The following is a 19,797-nucleotide window of genomic DNA, read 5'->3' on the forward strand; positions in this document are numbered from 1 at the left end:
ATCCTAAGATAAGTGAGCAGCCATTTAAGAAATTTAAGCAGGTGAGTTACATGATACGAATTGTATTTTAGAAAGATTCTCTACTTTCAAAGTGTAGAATTGGAATAGAGAAATATAGGAGTGTTTAACCTTGTGTTATCACCTCCTCTAATTTCTATTTTTAATTAAATGTGAATTACCTGTAATATATGAATCCATTGGCCTAAAAAAAGAATTAGGACCTAAACCTCACACCTTATACAAAAATTAATTCAAAATAGGTCACGGACTTAAATGTAAGACTCTAAAATTTTTAATCCAATTAGAAAATGTTCAAGAGACATTAACAGACAGTTAATCAAAGAGGATGAATAATGTATAGATGGCAAATTAAAACATGAAAAGAAATTCAATATTATTAGCCATTATTAAAACCACAATGCAATATCATCACAGACCTAATAGAATTAGTCAAATAAAAAATAATGATAATACTAGATGCTGATGAGGATACACAGAAATTGGATGTCTAACTGGTGGTAATACCAAATGGTAAAGCCACTAGGAAAAACATTGTTGCCATTTCTTATAAAACTAAATATGCAATTGCTATAAAACCAAGTATTTACACTCCTGGACTTTTATTCAGAGAAATAAAGACTTGTGAATGTTAATAGCAGCTTTATTTTATTTTTTAATTGGGGAATATTGGGGGACAGTGTGGTTCTCCAGGGCCCATTAGCTCCAAGTAGTTGTCCTTCAATCTAGTTGTGGAGGGTGCAGCTCAGGTCCAAGTCCAGTCGCTGTTTTCAATCTTCAGTTGCAGGGGGCGCAGCCCACCATCCCATGTGGGAATTGAACTGGCAACCTTGTTGTTGAGAGCTCCCACTCTAACCAACTGAGCCATCTGGCCGCCCCTCCGGAAGCTCAGTGGCAGCTCATTGTCTTCAATCTAGTTGTGGAGGGCGCAGCTCACTGGCCCACGTGGGAATCGAACTGACAACCCTGTTGTTCAGAACTCACACTCTAACCAACTGAGCCATCCGGCTGCCCAGCAGCTTTATTAATAATACAAAAATATTGACAATGACTCAAATGCTATTCAACAGGTGAATCGTTGAGCAAACTGTGCTACATCCATACCATAGAACATTCAGAAATGAAAAGAACTGGACTATTGATATATGCAAAAACTTAGATGGACTTAAAGTGTATTACACTTGATGGGGAAAAAAAGCCAGTCCCCAAAAGTTACACACTGTATGATTCCATGTATATCACATTCTAAAAATGACAAAGCTATAGAAATGAAGAGCAGATTAGTGGTTACCAGGGCGCAAGGATGGAGGTGGGGTGTGTGATCAGAGTGAATGAGAATACAAAGAGGTAGAACAACAGTGTTCCTTTATGGTGATGTAACAGCTCTGTATCTTGATTGTGGTGATGAGTACACAAAACTATACATGGGATCAAACTGCATAGGAGAGAGAGAGAGAGAGAAAGAGAGAGAGAGAGAGAGAGAGAGAGAGAGAGAGAGAGAGAGAGAGAGACAATAATAAAAATGGTGAAAACTGAGTAAAGTCTGTGATCTAGTTCACATAAATGTTCCAACGTCAAATTCCTGGTTTTTATATTGTACTACAGCATATAAGGTGTCATCATTGGGGAAGGGTTCACAGGATTTTATGGACTGTTTTTGCAACTTCCTATTTTAAAATTTAAAAACGCTTTTTTTTCCCAAAGAATTAAGACATTACAGTTAAGTCTAAAATCCCCTTTGGTCACTACCCCTGATTTCATTAATTTCTCCCCACCCCAGAAGTCACTACTGCTATAAGTTTAGTATGTATATTTCCATAATTGTTTTTCTTAATATTTATATTCCTTTATTGGAGCAAGATTCCTGACCAGTATACAGTGATGTGTTTACTAGATAGAGACCTGTGCAGAAATTACATATGATCCATCTATATAGGTTTTCATTACATTTTCCCTGTTGATGGAATAGTTGCATTTAAAAAGTTTTATACATCAAAAAAGCTTTGAATTTGACCAATTGTCCATTAATCCAACTCTGAAAAAGTGGCATTTAATTTTAGTTACTATATTTTACAGCATTCAAAAGCTTAGGCATTGGGTAGCTTCTCAAAGTGTTCTTCTATGCACAATGGCATTTAGCAGACAGACCAGCGTCCATCATCTCACCCAGATTCACACAGATGGGTCTCATTTGAGAACTATATGCTAAATAGCTGGTACTTAGAGACAGAAGTATTCCTCACCTGAGTTAATTACCACCAATGCGGACTTCTTACTCCAAGAGCCTGTCTTCTTGGCCACATTTTATAGTGCGAACGAAGACATGCCAGCAATTGCCCTGGGTGTAACTTGGCATTAGAGCACCAGGTCTATCTGATGGTGGTGGTGGGCACTGTTTTATATCCATGTAAATAAAGGCCTTTTTTAAAAAAAAAAAAATAGCCATTTTGAAATACAAATTAAGGGTACAATATACTCAGAACTGAGTTTTGAACATTCTGGTATCCCAAATGATTTGAAAGTTTTCAGAAACTGATGGCAAATTGTACCCATGATGTTTCCTAGCTATGGAGACATGAATACATTGATTCAAATCCCTTTACTCAATCCACATAGCCCTGAAGTCATCCTGCAAAGTGCAAAGTGAGTATCAAAAAATATGGAGTTAGGGTGACAAAGTTTGACAATAAGTTATATAAGTCAAACCTGTTCTGAGAGAAAAGCATCGAATCCTTTGGGTACACATTTAGTTTTATTGTAACAAAGCAACTTGTACACTTTTAATGTTTAAAACTGAGCATCCTCTTTCCTTTCCAGTGAGACAAAAAGAAAATTTAAAAATAAAGAGGAGCAAAATTACAATAGTGGATGTGAATTCCAAATAAGATTCTACAGCTTCTGCCAATTCTCCCATCAAGTAGCAGGGCTCAAGTCATCACTAGGAGAGAATTTTATTTTAAAAGTGTCATCTTAAACTGCAAGGATGTCCATTAAACATCACAATTAAACATGCCAAAGGAGAAGCCATGTTGTCAAAACGCCCAGTTACCCCCAAACATCTCAAACTCACCCTTTGCTCACCTTCTATAACCCCCCCTTTTTTTTAAACAAGAGAAAGTAGACAGACACATGTTGGTAAATGCTAACTGTCCATACTCACATAGAGGGACAGTGTAATCTCTGAGTCCAATATACAAAGGAGGGAAAAAGCTAGAATTCTATGCACTACTACACAGGGGCCTGGCACCCTCCAGCTTCCAGCAGAGCTAAGGGAGCAGAAGGTTTTTTGTTTTTATTTTTTCCCCATAGAGCACAGAGGTGTTGATTCCATAAAGTTTTGTTGGGACAGGAAAGGATATAAGTGAATTTGGAATAGAAATGGGCAGAGATTCTTTTCCCACTGTATTTTGCTCAAGGTATTCTCCACCCTACCCCCCAAAACAAAGTGAGAACCATGATGTAAGGGAGTGAAGAGACCTCAGAAACAGGGCAACTGAACCCAAGAGGGGGGGAAAAAAGACTGCAACTTGCTTCAGATACTGGAGAAAATTTTAAAAAGAAGGTTGGAATCCATCAGTGTTTCAGGAGTCATCTCATCCTTCATCTTCCTCTCCTTCCTCCCCCTCATCACCTTCATCTTCTTCGACTTCATCCCTCTCCCCTTCTTCATCAGTATCTTCTGATCCTTGTTCATCATCATCTTCTTCTTTCTATTCTTCTTCTCATTCCCCTTCATCATCCAAGTCAGGAACCAAGTCGTACTGTAGCGGATTTGGCCAAATATCATCTTTGATGACTTCTCCTAACTCATCTGCACCTGCATGAGAATGGTGCTTAAACCAGGTAAAGAAGCTCTCAGGTTCCTCGCGCTGTCTTTTCCTGCGGGCTTTATTCTGCATTTCACTTGAACATTTCATCACACCCTTTCCAGATTTCCATTTGATTTCAGTGGACTTTGAAGATGGATACCACTCTCATTCAGATGAAATTCTTTGGAGAGAACTTTATTTTCGAAGTGAAGATTTTCATCAAAATAAAAATCTGTTCTGTAACCTAATTTAACATCTTCAAATTCTGTCACTTCAACTCTTGTCAAATAATGCAGTGCCTCTTCATCCTCTTCCCCAAGCAGTGCAGACACTTGTGGATGGTTGACACGTTTCCCCAAAATTTGGTATTTTGGGGCAATCAATTCTGACCTCGTCTGAAAAAAAAAATGGTTGGCAGAGTTTGTTACATTTCTGTTCTATTTTCCAAATCTCCTCACTGGCTTGTTCATTAAGTCTGTTTCATTTTGTACTTCATCACTATGTTTAGTTGCTTCTCACTGTTCTTTTTCTGAGATCGATCTCATTCACCTCATCGTGGTTGGAGTTGACCTCCTTTTTACTGACTTTGGCCGCCAGCGTAGATGGGGTGCTGCTCACGGTGGCGGTGGGGGTGGGAACAGGGAGAGAAGGGAAGCGAAGAGGATGGGCAATGGCTTCCCCTTCTGCCACACACACGTGTGGGCAGCCTGGCTGCCTCCTCACAGTGCCCGTTGGCTTTCCCTCCCCCTGGCTCTTGCGCGCACTGCCACCGCAGCCTGACCGCGAGGTAGGGAGTGGGGCAGTGTGCCACCCTGCCTGGGCTCCTGCTTGTGGAGGAGGGACCTCTGGGCTCCCTCACTCACGCTCCACTCTCCAGCACTCTGCTCATTCTCCCAGAGCCACCTCCACCTCCCTCCCCATAATTCTTTTTTTTTTTTTTGGTTTTTGTGGGTTTTTGTTTTAATTTTATGCACACCTATGTGTATTCATAAAAACACATGTAAATATATAGGATTATTTTTGTGTACTTCTTTCTACGTAAGCGTTGTCATATGGTGTGTGTCATTCTGTAACTTCCTTTTTGTCACTCAGTGTTATATTCTGAAGATATATTCATATTGATACATATAGCTTTAATTATTTTGACTGCTCTGTTGCATTCCACTGAATATGCCATTTTTAAATTAAATTTATTGAGATAGCATTGGTTAATGACATTATATAAAATTTAGGTGTACAACACTATAATTTGATATTAGTATACTATACTCTATTTGTACTCACCACCAAAAGTCTAATTTCCTTCCAGTTACCATTTGTTTGACTCCGTTTACCCAATTCACCCTCCCCCACTCTTTCCCCCTCTGGTAATCATTGTTCTGTTGTCAGTATATATGACTTTTTTTGTTTGTTTGTTTGTTATGTTTTTGTTTTATATTCCACATGTGAGTGAAAACATACTTTTTTTGTTCTTTGCCATGTGACTTATTTTGCTTAGCATAATACCCTCAAGATCCATCCATATTGTCTCCAATTGCAATATTTCATCTTGTTTTGGCTGAGTAGTATTCCGTTCTCTATCTATCTATCTATCTATCTATCTATCTGTCATCTATCATCTTCCTATATTACATCTTCCTAATCCATTCATCCATCAATGGACACTTAGGTTGTTTCCATATCTTGGCTATTGTAAATAATACTGCAGTGAACATAGGGGTACTTACATATATGTTTATGAATTATTGTTTTCATTTTTCAGGTAAATACTCAGAAGAGGAATTGCTGGGTCATAAAGCAATTCTATTTTTATTTGTTTGAGGAACATCCATACTGTTTTCCATAGTGGCTACACCAATTCACATTCTCACCAAATATGCACAAGGGTTCCCTTTTCTCCACATCCTCGTCAACACTTATTTCTCATATTTTTCTCCTCTCTCATCTTTTAAATATTTTTATTTTTAAATTACAATTGACATACAATATTGTATTAGCTTCAGGTGTGCAACATAGTGATTAGACATTTATATATTTATATAACTTACAAAGTGAATCACCCAAATAAATCTAGTTCCCATCTGACACCATACATATTTATTACAATAGTATTGACTGTATTTCCTATGCTATACTTTATAATAGGCATTCTAACAGGTGTAAAGTGATATCTCGTTGTAGTTTTGATTTGCATTTCCCTAATAACTAGTGATGTTGGGCATCTTTTCATGTGCCTGTTGGCCATCTGTGTATCTTCCTTGGAAAAATGTCCATTCAGATCCTCTGCCAATTTGTTAATCAGATTGTTTTATTGTTGAGTTATATGAGCTCTTTATATATATTGATATTAACCCCTTATTGGAGGTATCATTTGCTAATATCTTCTCCCATTTGATTGGTTGCCTTTTCATTTTGTTGATGGTTTGTTTTGCTGTGCAGATTTTTAGTTTGATGTAGTCCCATTCATTTATTTTTGCTTTTATTTCCCTGATTTTTGGAGTCAAATTTACAAAAACACCTTTGAGACCAATGTCCAGAAGCTATGTACCTATATTTTCTTCTATGTATTTTATGGTTTCAGGTCTTATATAAAAGTCTTTAATCCATTTTGAGTTCATTTTTGTGTATGGAGTACTATAGTGGTCTAGTTTCATTCTTTTGCATATGGTTGTCCAGTTTTTCCAACACCATTTATTGAAGAATCTTTTTTTCTCCATTGTATATTCCCGGCTCTGTTGTCATAAATCAGTTCCCCATAAATCTGTGAGTTTATTTCTAGGCTCTCAATTCTGTTCCGTTGGTTTGTATGTCTGTTTTCCTTCCAGTACCATACTGTTTTCATTACTATAGCTTCAAATATAGTTTGAAATTGGGAAGTGTGGTACCTCTGGCTTTGTTCTTTTTTCTTGGCATGCTTTGGCTATTTGGGGTCTTTGGTGGTTCCATGCAAACTTTAAGATTTTTTTTGGTCTATTTCTGTGAAAAATGCCATTGGGATTTTGATACAGATTGCATTGAATCTGAAAATTGCTCTAAGTAATATGGACATTGTACCAATGGTAGTTCTTCTAATCCATGAACATAGAATATCTTTCCATTTCTTTGTGTCTTCTTCAATCTCTTTCAATGATGTCTTCAATGTAGTTTTGTTTCAATGTAGTTTTCAGCATACTGGTCTTTCAACTCCTTTGTTAAGTTTATTCCTAGGTATTTTATTCTTTCTGTTTCAATTATAAATGGGATTTTTTTCTTCATTTCTCTTTGTGATATTTTGTTAGTATGTAGAAGCACAACAAACATTTGTATATTGATTGTATGTCTTTCAACTTTGTTGTATTTGTTTATTATTTTTAATAATTTTTTGGTATAATCTTTAGGGTTTTCTATATATGAAATAATGTCATCTACAAATAGTGATAGTTTTACTTTTTCCTTTCCAATTTGGATGCTTTTTTTTCTTTTTCTTTTTCATGCCTAATTGCTCTGGCTATGACTTCCAGTATTATGTTGAATAACAGTGGCTAGAGTGGGCATTATTGTCTTGTTCTCGATCTTAGAGAAAATATTTCACTTTCTCACCATTGAGTATGGTGTTAGGTGAGGGTTTGTCATATATGGCCTTTATTATATTGAGGTACTTTCCTTCTATACCCATTTTATTGAGAGTTTTTATCATAAATGGATGTTGTATCTTGTCTAATGCTTTTTATGCATCTACCATGTTTCCCTGAAAATAAGACCTGGCCAGACAATCAGCTCTAATGCGTCTTTTGGAGCAAAAATTAATATAAGACCCAGTATTATATTATATTAATTACATTATATTATATTATATTATATTATATTACATAATATTACGTAAGACCCGGTCTTATATTATATTATAATATTATGTTATATTACATTATATTATATTATAAGACACGGTCTTATATTATAGTAAAATAAGACCAGGTCTTACATTAATATTTGCTCCAAAAGACACATTAGAGCTGATTGTCTAGCTAGGCCTTATTTTGGGGGAAACACGGTATTAAGATGACTGTGTGATTTTTTTTTTGTTTCATTTTGCTAATGTGGTGTATCACATTGAGTGATTTGAGGATGTTGAACCATCCTAGAGTCCCTGGAATAAATCCCACTTGATCGTGGTGTATAATCATCTTAATGTATTGTTGCATCTGGTTTACAAGTATTTTGTTGAGGATTTTTGCATCTGTGCTCATCAGAGACATTGGCCTATAATTTCCTTTTCTTGTGATGTCCTTGCCTGGTTTTGCTATTAAGGTAGTGTTGGCCTCATCAAATGAGCTAGGAAGCCTTCCCTCATCTTCAACTTTTTGGAAGAGTTTGAGAAGGACAAGTATTAAATCTTTTTTGAATATTTGGTAGAATTCACCAATGAAGCCATCTGGTCCTGGGCTTTTTTTTTTTTTTTTTAGGAGGTTTTTTATTACTGTTTCAGTTTCCTTACTAGTGATCACTCTGTAAACCAAAATTAATTATAGGCTGTAATAAAGAGTGAAAAGCATTTATTTGAGCAAAAGTAGCTATAGCCTGGGAGACACAGATTCAGGTAGCAACCTAAATGGTGTTCCCCCGAGGCTAAGAGGCTGTGGATTTTTATAGTAAAAGTTTCCACCCAGGTTCTCAATTAGGTCCATTTTATGTAAATGAGGTATTTGCATTATGCAGTTCTGATTGGACAAGGCAGGTCTCAGTCCATGGGTAGAAAGATGAAACCAGTGTTTCCCTGCAATGGTTGACTCAGACAGCATAAACAAATGGGGCATAGCACAGGAAGCCAAGAGTTCAGTCTGAGGTTCTTCCCAGGATACAGAGTATGTGTGGAACCCCTGTGAGCAACTGACCATTAGACTCTAATTCTTTATAAAATTTGGGGCCTCAGTTCACCATGGGGAGTCCATCTCAGTAGATGAATTCTTTTTCAGGGTTCACATCAAATAAATCTTTCTTCTCGGGGTCCAAAGCTATATTCAGGATTTCTAATTCTTCATAATTCAGTCTAGGAAGGTTGTATGCTTCTAAGAATTTGTCCATTTCTTCTAGCTTGTCCAATTTGGTGGCATATAGCCTTTAATAGCATTCTTTTTTTTTTTTTTTTTTTTGCTATGTGAATTTTTAATAGTATTCTTGTATAATCCTTTGTATTTCTGTCGTGTCTACTGTGAGTTCTTCTCTTACATTTCTGATTTTGAGTCTTCTCTCTTTTTTCCTTAGTGATTCTAGCTAAAGGTTTGTCAATTTTGTTTATCTTTTTAAAGAAGCAGCTCTTTGTTTCACTAATTTTTCCTATTGTCTCTTTATTCTCTATTTCATTTATTTCTGCTCTGATTTTTATAATTTCCTTTCTTCTACTGAGTTTGGGCTTTATTTTTTCTTCCTTTCCTAGTTCCTTAAGGTGTAATGATAGATATTTATTGGGGGGGGGTGTTCTTCCTTCTGGAGGTAGGCTTATAGTGCTATAGACTTTCTTCTGAGTACACCACTTTTGCTACATCCCAAAGATTTTGGTATGTCATATATCCATTTTTATTTGTCTCTATGTATCTTTTGATTTCTTCTCTTATTTCTCCATTGACCTAATAGTTGTTCAGTAACATGTTGTTTAATCTCCACAGGTTTTTGATTTTCAAGCTTTCTTCTTATAGTTCATTTCTAGTTTCATACCATTATGGTTGGAGAGGATGCTTGGTATGATTTCAGTCTTCTTAAATTTATTGATACTTGTTTTGTGTCCCAATATATGGTCTGTCCTTGAGAATATTCCATGTGCACTTGAGAAGATTGTGTATTCTGTTGTTTGGAGATGGAAATCTCTATGAATATCAATTAAGTCCATCTGATCTCATGTATCATTTAAGGCCAATATTTCCTTATTGACTTTTGTTCTGGATGAGCTATCCGTTGAGGTTAGTTGGGTATTAAAGTTCCTATTATTATTGTATTACTGTCAATTTTTTCCTTTAGGTCTTTTAATAATTGCTTTATATATTTTGGTGCTCCTAGGTTGGGTGCATATATGTTGACATCTGTTATGTTTTCTTGATGGATTTCCCCTTTTTCATTATAAAATATCTGTTTTTGTCTCTTGTTACTTTTTTGTCTTGAAATCTATTTTGTCTGATGTAAGTATGGCTACACCAGCTTTTTTTCTCTGGATACCATTTACTTGGAGTATCATCTTCCACCCTTTCACTTTGAGCCTATATTTGTCTTTGGAGCTGAGATGGGTCTTCTGAAGGCAACATACAGTTGGGTCTTGTTTGTTAATCCATCCAGCTACTACCATGTTTCCCCCAAAATAAGACCTAGCCAGACAATCAGCTCTAATGCGTCTTTTGAAGCAAAAATTAAATAAGGCCCAGTCTTATATTATATAAGACCCGGTCTTATCCGGTCTTATATTAAAATAAGACCGGGCCTTATATTAATTTTTGCTCCAAAAGACGCATTAGAGCTGGTTTCCGGCTAGGTCTTATTTTTAGGGAAACACAGTATGTGCCTTTTAATTGGTGAGTTCAACCCATTTACATTTCAGGTGATTATTGATATATCAGGACTTACTACAGCCATTTTTAGCTTTTGTTTTCTGATTGTTCTGTGTTTCCACTGTTTCTTTTCTCTTGTTTTTCTACCTGTTATTTTAGTTTGCTAGTTTTTTGTGTTTTTTTTCATTTTTTTACGATATTTGCCTCCATTTCTTCTTTTTTATGTTTTGTGTCTCCGTTTTAGATTTTTCTTTTGTGGTTACCATGAGGTTTATAAAGATGTCTGGTAGATATAATAGTCCTTTTTCTTCTGATAGCATCTTATCTTTATTTGCCCTTACAAGTTCAGTCCTTTTCCTCCTCTCCTTTTATGTTTGTTGTCACAAATTATCCCTTTTTTTGTTGCACATTAATTACCAAATTGTAGTTGCTACAGTTATTTTAATGTTTTTTCCCTTTAGCCATTTTTTTGTAATTGTTTATTACCCTATTCTGAAATAGGGTTGTATTTTCTTGCTTCTTTCTGTCTGTTTATCAACTTACTCATAGTATTGTGTACTTTTGTCTTTTTGTTTCAGGTAGAAGAGCTCCTTTCAACATTTCTTATAATGCAAATCTTGTGCTGGTAAATTCCTGCAGCTTTTGTTTATCTGGGTAAGTATTTATTTCTCCTTCATATCTAAAGGATAACTTCACTGTATATATTGTTCTTGGTTGGTGTTTTCTCTCTTTCAATATTTTGAATTATCATTCCAGTCTCTTCTGGCCTATAGGGTTTCTGTTGAGAAATCTGATGATAATCTGATGAGATTTGCATTGTAGGTTACTGTATTTTTGCCCTGGGCGCCTTGAGAAGTCTTCCTTTATCATTAACTTTAGATAGTTTTAATATAATGTGTTTTGGAGAAGGTCTTTTGGCTTTGAAATAATTAGGTGTTCTGTTAGCTTCTTGCACTTGAATGACCAGTTCATTCCCTAGGTTTGGGAAGTTCTCATCAATTGTTTCTTTCAAGAGGCTCTCTGTTCCCTTCTCCCTCTCTTCTCCTTATGGGATATCCATTATCCTTATGTTCTTTTTAATGGAGTCAGATCTCATAGAATTCTTTCATTTAAAAAAAAATTAGTTCTCTCTTATTTCACCTGAGTCGTTTCTAGATTTCTGTCTTCAAGTTTGATAATTCTCTCTTCCATATGGGCTGCTCTACTTCCAATACTCTAATGCGTTCTTCACCTCATTCATTGTGTTCTTCAGCTTCAGAATTTCTATTTGGCTACTTTTTTATTGTTTCAATCTCTTTAGTAAAGTACTCCTTTTGTTCATTAATCTTATTTCTGAGTTCATTGAATGGCCTTTTTGGGTTTTCTTGTATCTTGTTGAGTTTTCTCATAACTGCTATCTTGAATTCCCTGACATTTAAATCACAGTCTTCCATGACTTGGAGTTTGGTTTCTGGAGACTTGTCATTATCTTTCTGTGTTACCATGTTACCTTGGTTCATGTTACTTGATGTATTGTTCCCCTGCCAGGGCATTTGAAGTACTGGGATCTTTTGTTATTTAGGTACTGTTTTGATCCTAACAATTCAGCAGGTCTTTCTTTTGTTTTCCAGTAGGTGGTGCTATAGCACAAGTTTTTACTTCTCTTACCTGTGCTACTTGCACCTCTGGGGTCCTGATGGGGGGGTGTCGTGGTTATCATGGAAATTGACTCCTGGGTGACAAGGGTGCTGAGTGTCCCCACTGTGTCTGAGTTGCCTCAGCCTTGGGGCACCACCATTGTGGTGGGGGGTGGTGTGGTGGGCGGGAGTGGGAAGAGCAGTACTGCCTCCTTGTTACTAATGGCTGTAGGTACTGCTTTGTTGTTAGAGGCCTCTTCACTGCTTCTACCAGGTTCTGCTGCAGTGGGGGTAGCCAGCTTCTCAGGCACCAAAGCTGCTTTTGCCCCTGTTACCCTCCACTGGACCATAGTGTGGGGGCTGCACCCTGACCCTTCCATGGCTACCACATTGACTGGGGTTACAGCAGCACTGAACTGTGTCTGTGGATACTATCTTTGTCCTTCTGCCATCCCACCTCCCTTATGCATTCCAATATGCCCACCTTCAGATGTACTGATACATGGATCTCTCGGGCATGTTTGTGTGTTGAGCAGAGGAACATTTGTTGAATTATAGTTGTCCGACTTGTTGTAAATTTAAGGGGAGATACAAAGGGGTCTTCTCACTCTGCCGTGATGCTGGCATCAGAAAAGCCAAATATACAATGTTTATTGAACTATTTCTCTATTATTGGACATTCAGGCTGTTTTCAAATTTTTGCAGTGTTGTAGAAAATTTTCTTGTACATGTCTCCTAATACAAGTGTGTGTTTTTCTCCAGGGAAAAAATGGAATTGGTGTGTCATAGGTTATTAGTATTTTAAATTTTATAAAAACTGCCAGATTATACCCCAAAGTTGCTGTACCAATTTAGACTCTCTCACGCTTGCTAAAATTAGACCTTAACTTCTAATTGCAACCTATATAAAATCAATCCACCTCATCAATCCATCTCATCATGATGTCAATGTCCAAATAAATAATTGTCTAAAATCCAAAAAGAAATGTAAAAAAAATTACGTTTTATTTTTCTCTCTTAATATGCCTTTCACAACACACAGCAAACTATGTTTTAAAAAATAATTTTCACCCATTTACTTCCCAACATGCTCATTCATTGTGGCATAGCAGATCCTATAATCTCTTTCTATCTTTCGCAATTACCTAAAACACTCATATCTAGCCTAAGTTAATTTTTTTCTTCTTTTAGTAATGTCTACCCTTTCCAATGTAAATCAAACAAATCCTGGCTTGTTTCATTTCTCTTAACCATTATCCTGATCTTTGGAACAAAGTCCAGGAACAGAGTGTGCAAGGACAGAATTCTCTTTAGTGGATGTGTGAGGAGTAGAGGTTGTAAATACTTCTTGTAATTCTTTTTCCTATCATACATGCTTGTGCATAAGGCAAGATTAGTTTTAAGTTTGAACTTTAAGCAGGAAGAATGTCTTCTCACAAGAGGAGTTTTAAAATTCCTCTCTTATGTACACAGTACACAGAAGAATGTAGATAGTGAAGAAAAGAAAACATAGCTTCCAGGGAGAAAACAGATAAGAAGTGCTCAGAACAGCTGCAGCAAGTTGTGTTAATAAAGCCCTTTCTACTTATGATTACTCTATTCATAGTTTCTGTTTTAATAATTCTGAGCCCTTCAAACAGGGCTTTCAATATTCCCATGATTGGTTAACAGATATTTCTGAGTTCCTCCTGTGTGTAAAGTCCAATATTGTCTAGCTTGTGAGAGAAGTAGAGCAAGCATAGAAGACACAGGAGATATGGTATCTGCTCTTTAAGACCTTTTAGTTTAGTGTCCTTGTGTCATTGTGGTTAAGAGTACAGAGGTCAAACTGCATGGGTGACATGACTTCCCCACCTCTTTGCGTGACCTTGGATAAGTTCTAGCTCTCTGAATCTCAGTTTCCTCATTTACAAAAGTAATAATCATACATATCTCATAGATCTTTTCTGAGAGAAGCAGTTTTTCCTATTCCTGGTATATCTCATGTGAAGAGAAAACAAAAACAGGATATTTTCTCTCATCCTCACTCGCTCCTTCATCAGGGAAATACAGATATCATTTCACACACACTAGGATGGCCATAATAAAAGTTTTAAAAATGGAAAATAACAAGTGTTGGCAAAGCTGTGGAGAAATTGGAACCATTGTACACTGCTGGTGGGAGTGTAAAATGCTGCAATCACTGTGGAAAACATTTTGACGTTCCTCAAAATGTTAAACATAGAGTTACCATATGATACAACAATTTGCGCTCCTAACTATATCTACAAAAGAAGGTAAAACAGGTTTTCAAGCAAAACCTTGTGCGTGAAGGTTCATAAGATTACTATTCACAGTAGCCAAAAGTGGGAGACAACCTAAGATGGACATCAATAGACAATGGATAAGCAAAATGTGGTCTAGCCAAACAATGGCATATTATTCAGCTTTAAAAAGGAATATAATTCTGATACATACTACACTATGGATGAACCTTGAAAACATTACGCTAAGTGAAATAAGCCAGACACAAAAGGACAAATATTGTATGATTCCACTTATATTCTATATTTTATATGTTTATGTTATATTAAGAAAACAGTGTGTTTACATAGCCCGATTTTCTCTTCTCTCCTTGAGAGCTAGACTGCCCCCGGGAAGCATGCAACACAGCAAGGCATGCAACTTGGTGTAGCCTGGGGACTTTGGCAGGAGAGGGTACAGAGGAGAGAAGGAAGCGGGAAGGGAGCTTAGGACTGAAGGCATCTTGCCACTGTAGGACTTTGGAGGTAAGCCCACCTATAAACCAGGTGGAGGTTTGGGAAAATTAATTCTGAATGTTCAAAAGTGTAGTTCAATGCAACTCTGAAACCCTGTTTGTGTGGGGGTGTATATGTGTATTCCATGGTAATCCTACAGTAGAAATTCCAGCCAAATGCTAACAATAAGCAAGAGTCTTGGAGAAACAAGAACAGCACGAACAGGTGACATTGTAACATAATATATGCTCTTGTAGAGCAGACACAATGCTATCTAAAAAATCTCCTGAGATATTTTGTGTGAAAGGAGCCAACCTGTCACAGTAACGGGCAAGAAGTGGTTAAGCAGCAACAAAAGGGCTCCTGCTTCCTGGGGCAATTGGGGTTACATTTCCCTGCAACAATCCTACCATCTATAACTCTGCAAAGTGTGGTGTTGATTTCACTTTGGATTCCAAGGAGAAGGGACTTTTCCTGGCAAATGCGGTTTAAAATGTTTCTCTCAGTGTCGTGTTATATAGAAAAACACTAATCCCACAGAGACAATTAGACACACACACACAGAGGAAGAGAAGAAATAAGTATGATGTGAACACATACCCAGGACACTAAAGTCAGAAAGACAGAGCCACAGACTCACGCAGCCCTTCCTCACACTTCACAGAGCATTACTAGAGAGAAACAAGGTCTTCCACAGAAAACCTGCTACATCACTCTTAGCAATAGACTTCTTTGGCTTGGCCTAGGGTCGCTCTATCTGCCAATTATTTTGTAGCAGCTTTTCCAGGTGATGCCTAGATTTTCAGTCTCCCCCAATTCATTGGATTGAGCCTCAGTGACCCTTTCTGATATCTGATATGTATTCTGATTCAAATTGTGTTTTCGAAAAACATGGAATCAAGGAAGAATAGGATGGTAAAGTACCGAGTGCAAAGCCCCTTTACTAACGTGCAATAATGTCTGAACTCATGTCTAAGGAACACAGAAACACCTTTCAGTTCCTAGTCTCTTCCTGCCACTCAAACGTTTCTTATGGAGAACAGACATTCAATGTGACTCCATTCTCAGGAACGGCTCTAGAGAAAACCACCTTTCTCCAAGATGAAGAAACTCACCTCATCCCACACCAATTTTAATTCCTTAGATTTTGTTTAAATCAAAGATAGGCAATTAGAATGGATAAGCTAGTTGGTGTTTTATAGGGTGGTTTCCTTGAAGCAGAGGTAAAGGTCTTTGGCTTTTTACTTAACTGTTTCTGTTACTAAGGGTGTATCAGAGATCTTGTAGTAATATTGTTACATCGCTACTGAGGAGCCCATAAGACTGGGGGCTGGTACAGGACTGTCATGAAGCACAGCTACTAAGAGCCACTGACAACTTTTTAGAGGTGTGGCTGAAAGCAACCCACAGGAATAACAGACAACTTCTGTTGATGGGACTCACCTGTGAGGGCAACAGCTAAATATTCAGGGTTGGGAGACTTTACTATTGTTCTAAGATACCTGGTCTTGTCTAAAAGAAACCATTCTTGATATCAGGAGAGACTACTGATATTTCAATAGACTCCTAAATGAGCAGATGAAACAATTTGACTTTGATCAATTTTTCTTAACCTCATTGATCATCAATATCCCCATCTGAAAAGAAGAGTGCTTTCCTCATAGGTTTGTTGTGAGACGTAATTGAGATAAAATATGTAATTTACCTTGCATAATGCTTGGTACACATTAAGCACCAATGATTATTACTATTATTATTTTTACTAACAAATTTAGTAAGGCTGAAGGCTCTGAAACACTGGGTAGGAACTTGAGCCAGCCATAGAGACCTTGAATTGTAACCTGGCCTTCTGATTCCTCATCAGGAGGGTGGGACCAGGAATAAGAGCGTTACACTTGGCACAAGTCCAAACTGCATGACTGCACAAACACTGTAACTGTTCTGTATTCAGACACATTTGAAAGATTTTTCCAGCATAAATTTCTAAATGTGCTGCTTGTTTTGTAATTTAATCTAGGGCAGCGGCAGCAGTGCTATCATTATTTACATTTCTGCCTTTCAGTCCTGGATCCAAGATATTTACAGCAGTATGAATTGGCTCATAACAAAATTCTTCTCTTTTCTTAAAAACGCATTTCACGCTACTTTCTTTTATACCTGTAAGCAAATAAATATTAATAATCTTTTGCATTGATTTTTTTCTAAGACACTAGGTCAAAAATAATTTATAAAAAAGATTCAGACCCTATAGGTAGTTTGACATTAAATTCTTCCTATTGCTTTGATTTTTTAAGAAACGATTTCAGTAGAGGAGAGCCTCATTAGCAACATATTAACTTTCTAATATTGATATTACACTTTTTATTTGAATAAACAAAAGGAATACAAAGGCCTAATAAACAATTGGAAAATCTTCTCACACTCAATTAACTTTTCTATTCTCCAGGATGTCATACCTCCAACCATAACTTGGATACAAATCCTCAATTCATAACTGTAAAGGGGATACAAACTTTTAATTTCTCTGTTAGTCAAGTCTTAGCATGGTTCTAATAGTGACCAGTTACTTTTCACTCTTTGCTTTACCCTGGTTGTGTTTGGAGTCTTACATTCTCTACCATTAATAAGTAACTTGGTATCTGCACGAGTCTTTCTTCACTTGGGTGCCCTCAAATTCTGGAAGGACTAACCTGGCTGAACTGCAATGGACTGCTGCATGAGAGTAAATAGTTTTTGAAAGATGAATGATTTAATAGTCAGGGTTGTTCTATGTTAGAATTCTACTGGAAGTGTTCACTTTACACACAAGGGTTCCAGGTACTATATTTCTGTACTTCTGCCTATATTTCCATTTACTCCTTTCTTTGAATCTCACTGTCTCCTCATGGCTCCAAACTGTAGATCTGGGACCCTATATATCTCTAAGCAAACTTTCAGCCCTCAGTTGCCCTCAGTATTACATCCTTTCTGAAGCAAAACAGAATTTTTCTCTAAATTAAAGGGCGAATCACAGGGCCTCATAGTTAATGGCTCCTGATTTAAAGTTAATTTTCCTTCCTTAGATGCCTAAATTACCCCAGCTCATAATTACAGAATCTTGCTTTGGAAAGGGCCCTAGAGCTTAATCTAATTTTCTTTTTTTTTTTAATTAAAATTTATTGGGGTGACAATGGTTAGTAAAATTACATAGGTTTCAAGTGTACAGTTCCGTAATACATCATCTATATATCACATTGTGGGTTCAACACCCAGAGTCAGTTCTCCTTCTATTACCATGCATTGGGCCCCATTTACCCTCTTCTACCACCCCCTGCCCCCTTACCCTCTGGTAACCACTAAACTATTGTCTGCGTCTATGAGTTTTTGTTTCTTCATTTGTTTGTCTTGTTCCTTTGTTGCTTTTGGCTTTATATCCCAGATATCAGTGGTCATATGGCTCTCGACTTTTTCTATCTGACTTATTTTGCTTTACCATAATAATCTCAAGATCCATCCATATTGTCATAAATGGCACTATTACATCTTTCCTCACCGCCGAATAGTATTCCATTGTGTATATATACCACAACTTCTTTATCCATTCATCTATTGAAGAACACTGTGGTTATTTCCATATCTTGGCCACCATAAACAAAGCTGTAATGAACATTGGAGCACACGTGCCTTCATGGATAAATGTTTTCAGATTTTTTGGGTAGATACCCAGGAGAGGGATTGCTGGGTCGTATGGTAATTCTATTCGTAATTTTTTTATTATTATTAAATTTATTGGGGTGACAATTGTTAGTAAAATTACATAGATTTCAGGTGTACAATTCTGTATTACATCACCTATAAATCCCATTGTGTGTTCATCACCCAGAGTCAGTTCTCCTTCCATCACCATATATTCGATCCCCCTTACCCTCATACACTGTTGGTGGGAATGCAGACTGGTGCAGCCGTTATGGAAGGCAGTGTGGAGGTTCCTCAAAAAATTACGAATAGAATTGCCATATGACCCAGCAATCCCTCTCCTGGGTATCTACCCAAAAAATCTGAAAACATTTATATGTAATTTTTTGAGGAACCTCCACACTGCCTTCCATAATGGCTGTACCAGTCTACATTCCCACCAACAGTGCATGAGGGTTCCTTTTTCTCCACAGCCTCTCCAACACTTGTTATTATTTGTCTTGTTGATGATAGCCATTCTGACTGGGGTGAGGTGATATCTTGTTGTGGTTTTTATTTGCATTTCTCTGATGATTGGTGATGTTGAACATCTTTTCATATGTCTATTGACTATCTGTATGTTCTCTTTGGAGAAATGTCCATTCAGGTCCTCTGCCCAATTTTTAATTGGATTGTTTGTTTTGTTGTTCTTGAGTTGTATGAATTCCTTATATATTTTGGATATTAGCCCCTTATCAGAGGCATTGTTTGCAAATATCTCCTCCCATTCGTTTGGTCACCTCTTTACTTTGTCGATGGTTTCTTTTGCTGTGCAGAAGGTTTTAAGTTTCATATAGTCACATTCATTTATTTCAGCTTTTACTTTCCTTGGCTTTGAAGTCAAATTCATAAAATGCTCTTTGAACCCAAGGTCCATAAGTTTAGTACCTATGTTTACTTCTATGCAGTTAATTGTTTCAGGTCTTATGCTTAGGTCTTTGATTCATTTTGAGTTAATTTTGGTACATGGTGATAGATAGTAATCTAGTGTCATTCTTTTGCCCAGGCTTTCCAATTCTCCCAGCACCATTTATTGAAGAGGCTGTCTTTTCTCCATTATATGTTTATGGCTCCTTTGTCAAAAATTATCTGTCCATATTTATGGGGGTTTATTTCTGGGTTTTCAGTTCTATTCCATTGGTCTATGTGTCTGTTTTTCTGCCAATACCATGCTGTTTTGATTATTGTTGCTCTGTAGTACAAGCTGAAGTCAGGGAGTGTGGTACTTCCAGCATTATTCTTTTTTCTTACAATTGCTTTCGCTATTCGGGGTCTTTTGTGGTTCCATACAAATTGAATGATTCTTTTGTTCTATTTCTTTAAAAAATGCCATTGAGATTTCGATGGGGATTGTATTAAATCTGTATATTGCTTTGGGTAATACGGCCAA

At 36.9% G+C, this 19,797-nt stretch overlaps 1 protein-coding gene and 1 pseudogene across 2 annotated transcripts in view; one reads left to right on the forward strand and one right to left on the reverse strand.

The window, feature by feature from the left end:
• SPRY3 (sprouty RTK signaling antagonist 3) overlaps positions 1 to 19,797 on the forward strand; it is an 87,007-nt gene that overhangs the window by 40,595 nt on the left and 26,615 nt on the right. For both annotated transcript variants that reach the window (XM_088795007.1, XM_088795008.1), the window contains exon 2: positions 10,918 to 10,993. The gene's annotated coding sequence lies outside the window, so the exon portion shown is untranslated. The remainder of the gene's footprint in view (positions 1 to 10,917; positions 10,994 to 19,797) is intronic.
• Positions 3,612 to 4,372, reverse strand: LOC109437095 (protein SET-like; annotated as a pseudogene).

Source organism: Rhinolophus sinicus, chromosome 18 (genome assembly GCF_057876585.1).
Source record: "Rhinolophus sinicus isolate RSI-liver-muscle chromosome 18, RSI-T2T, whole genome shotgun sequence".
Taxonomy (NCBI): Eukaryota; Metazoa; Chordata; class Mammalia; order Chiroptera; family Rhinolophidae; genus Rhinolophus; species Rhinolophus sinicus.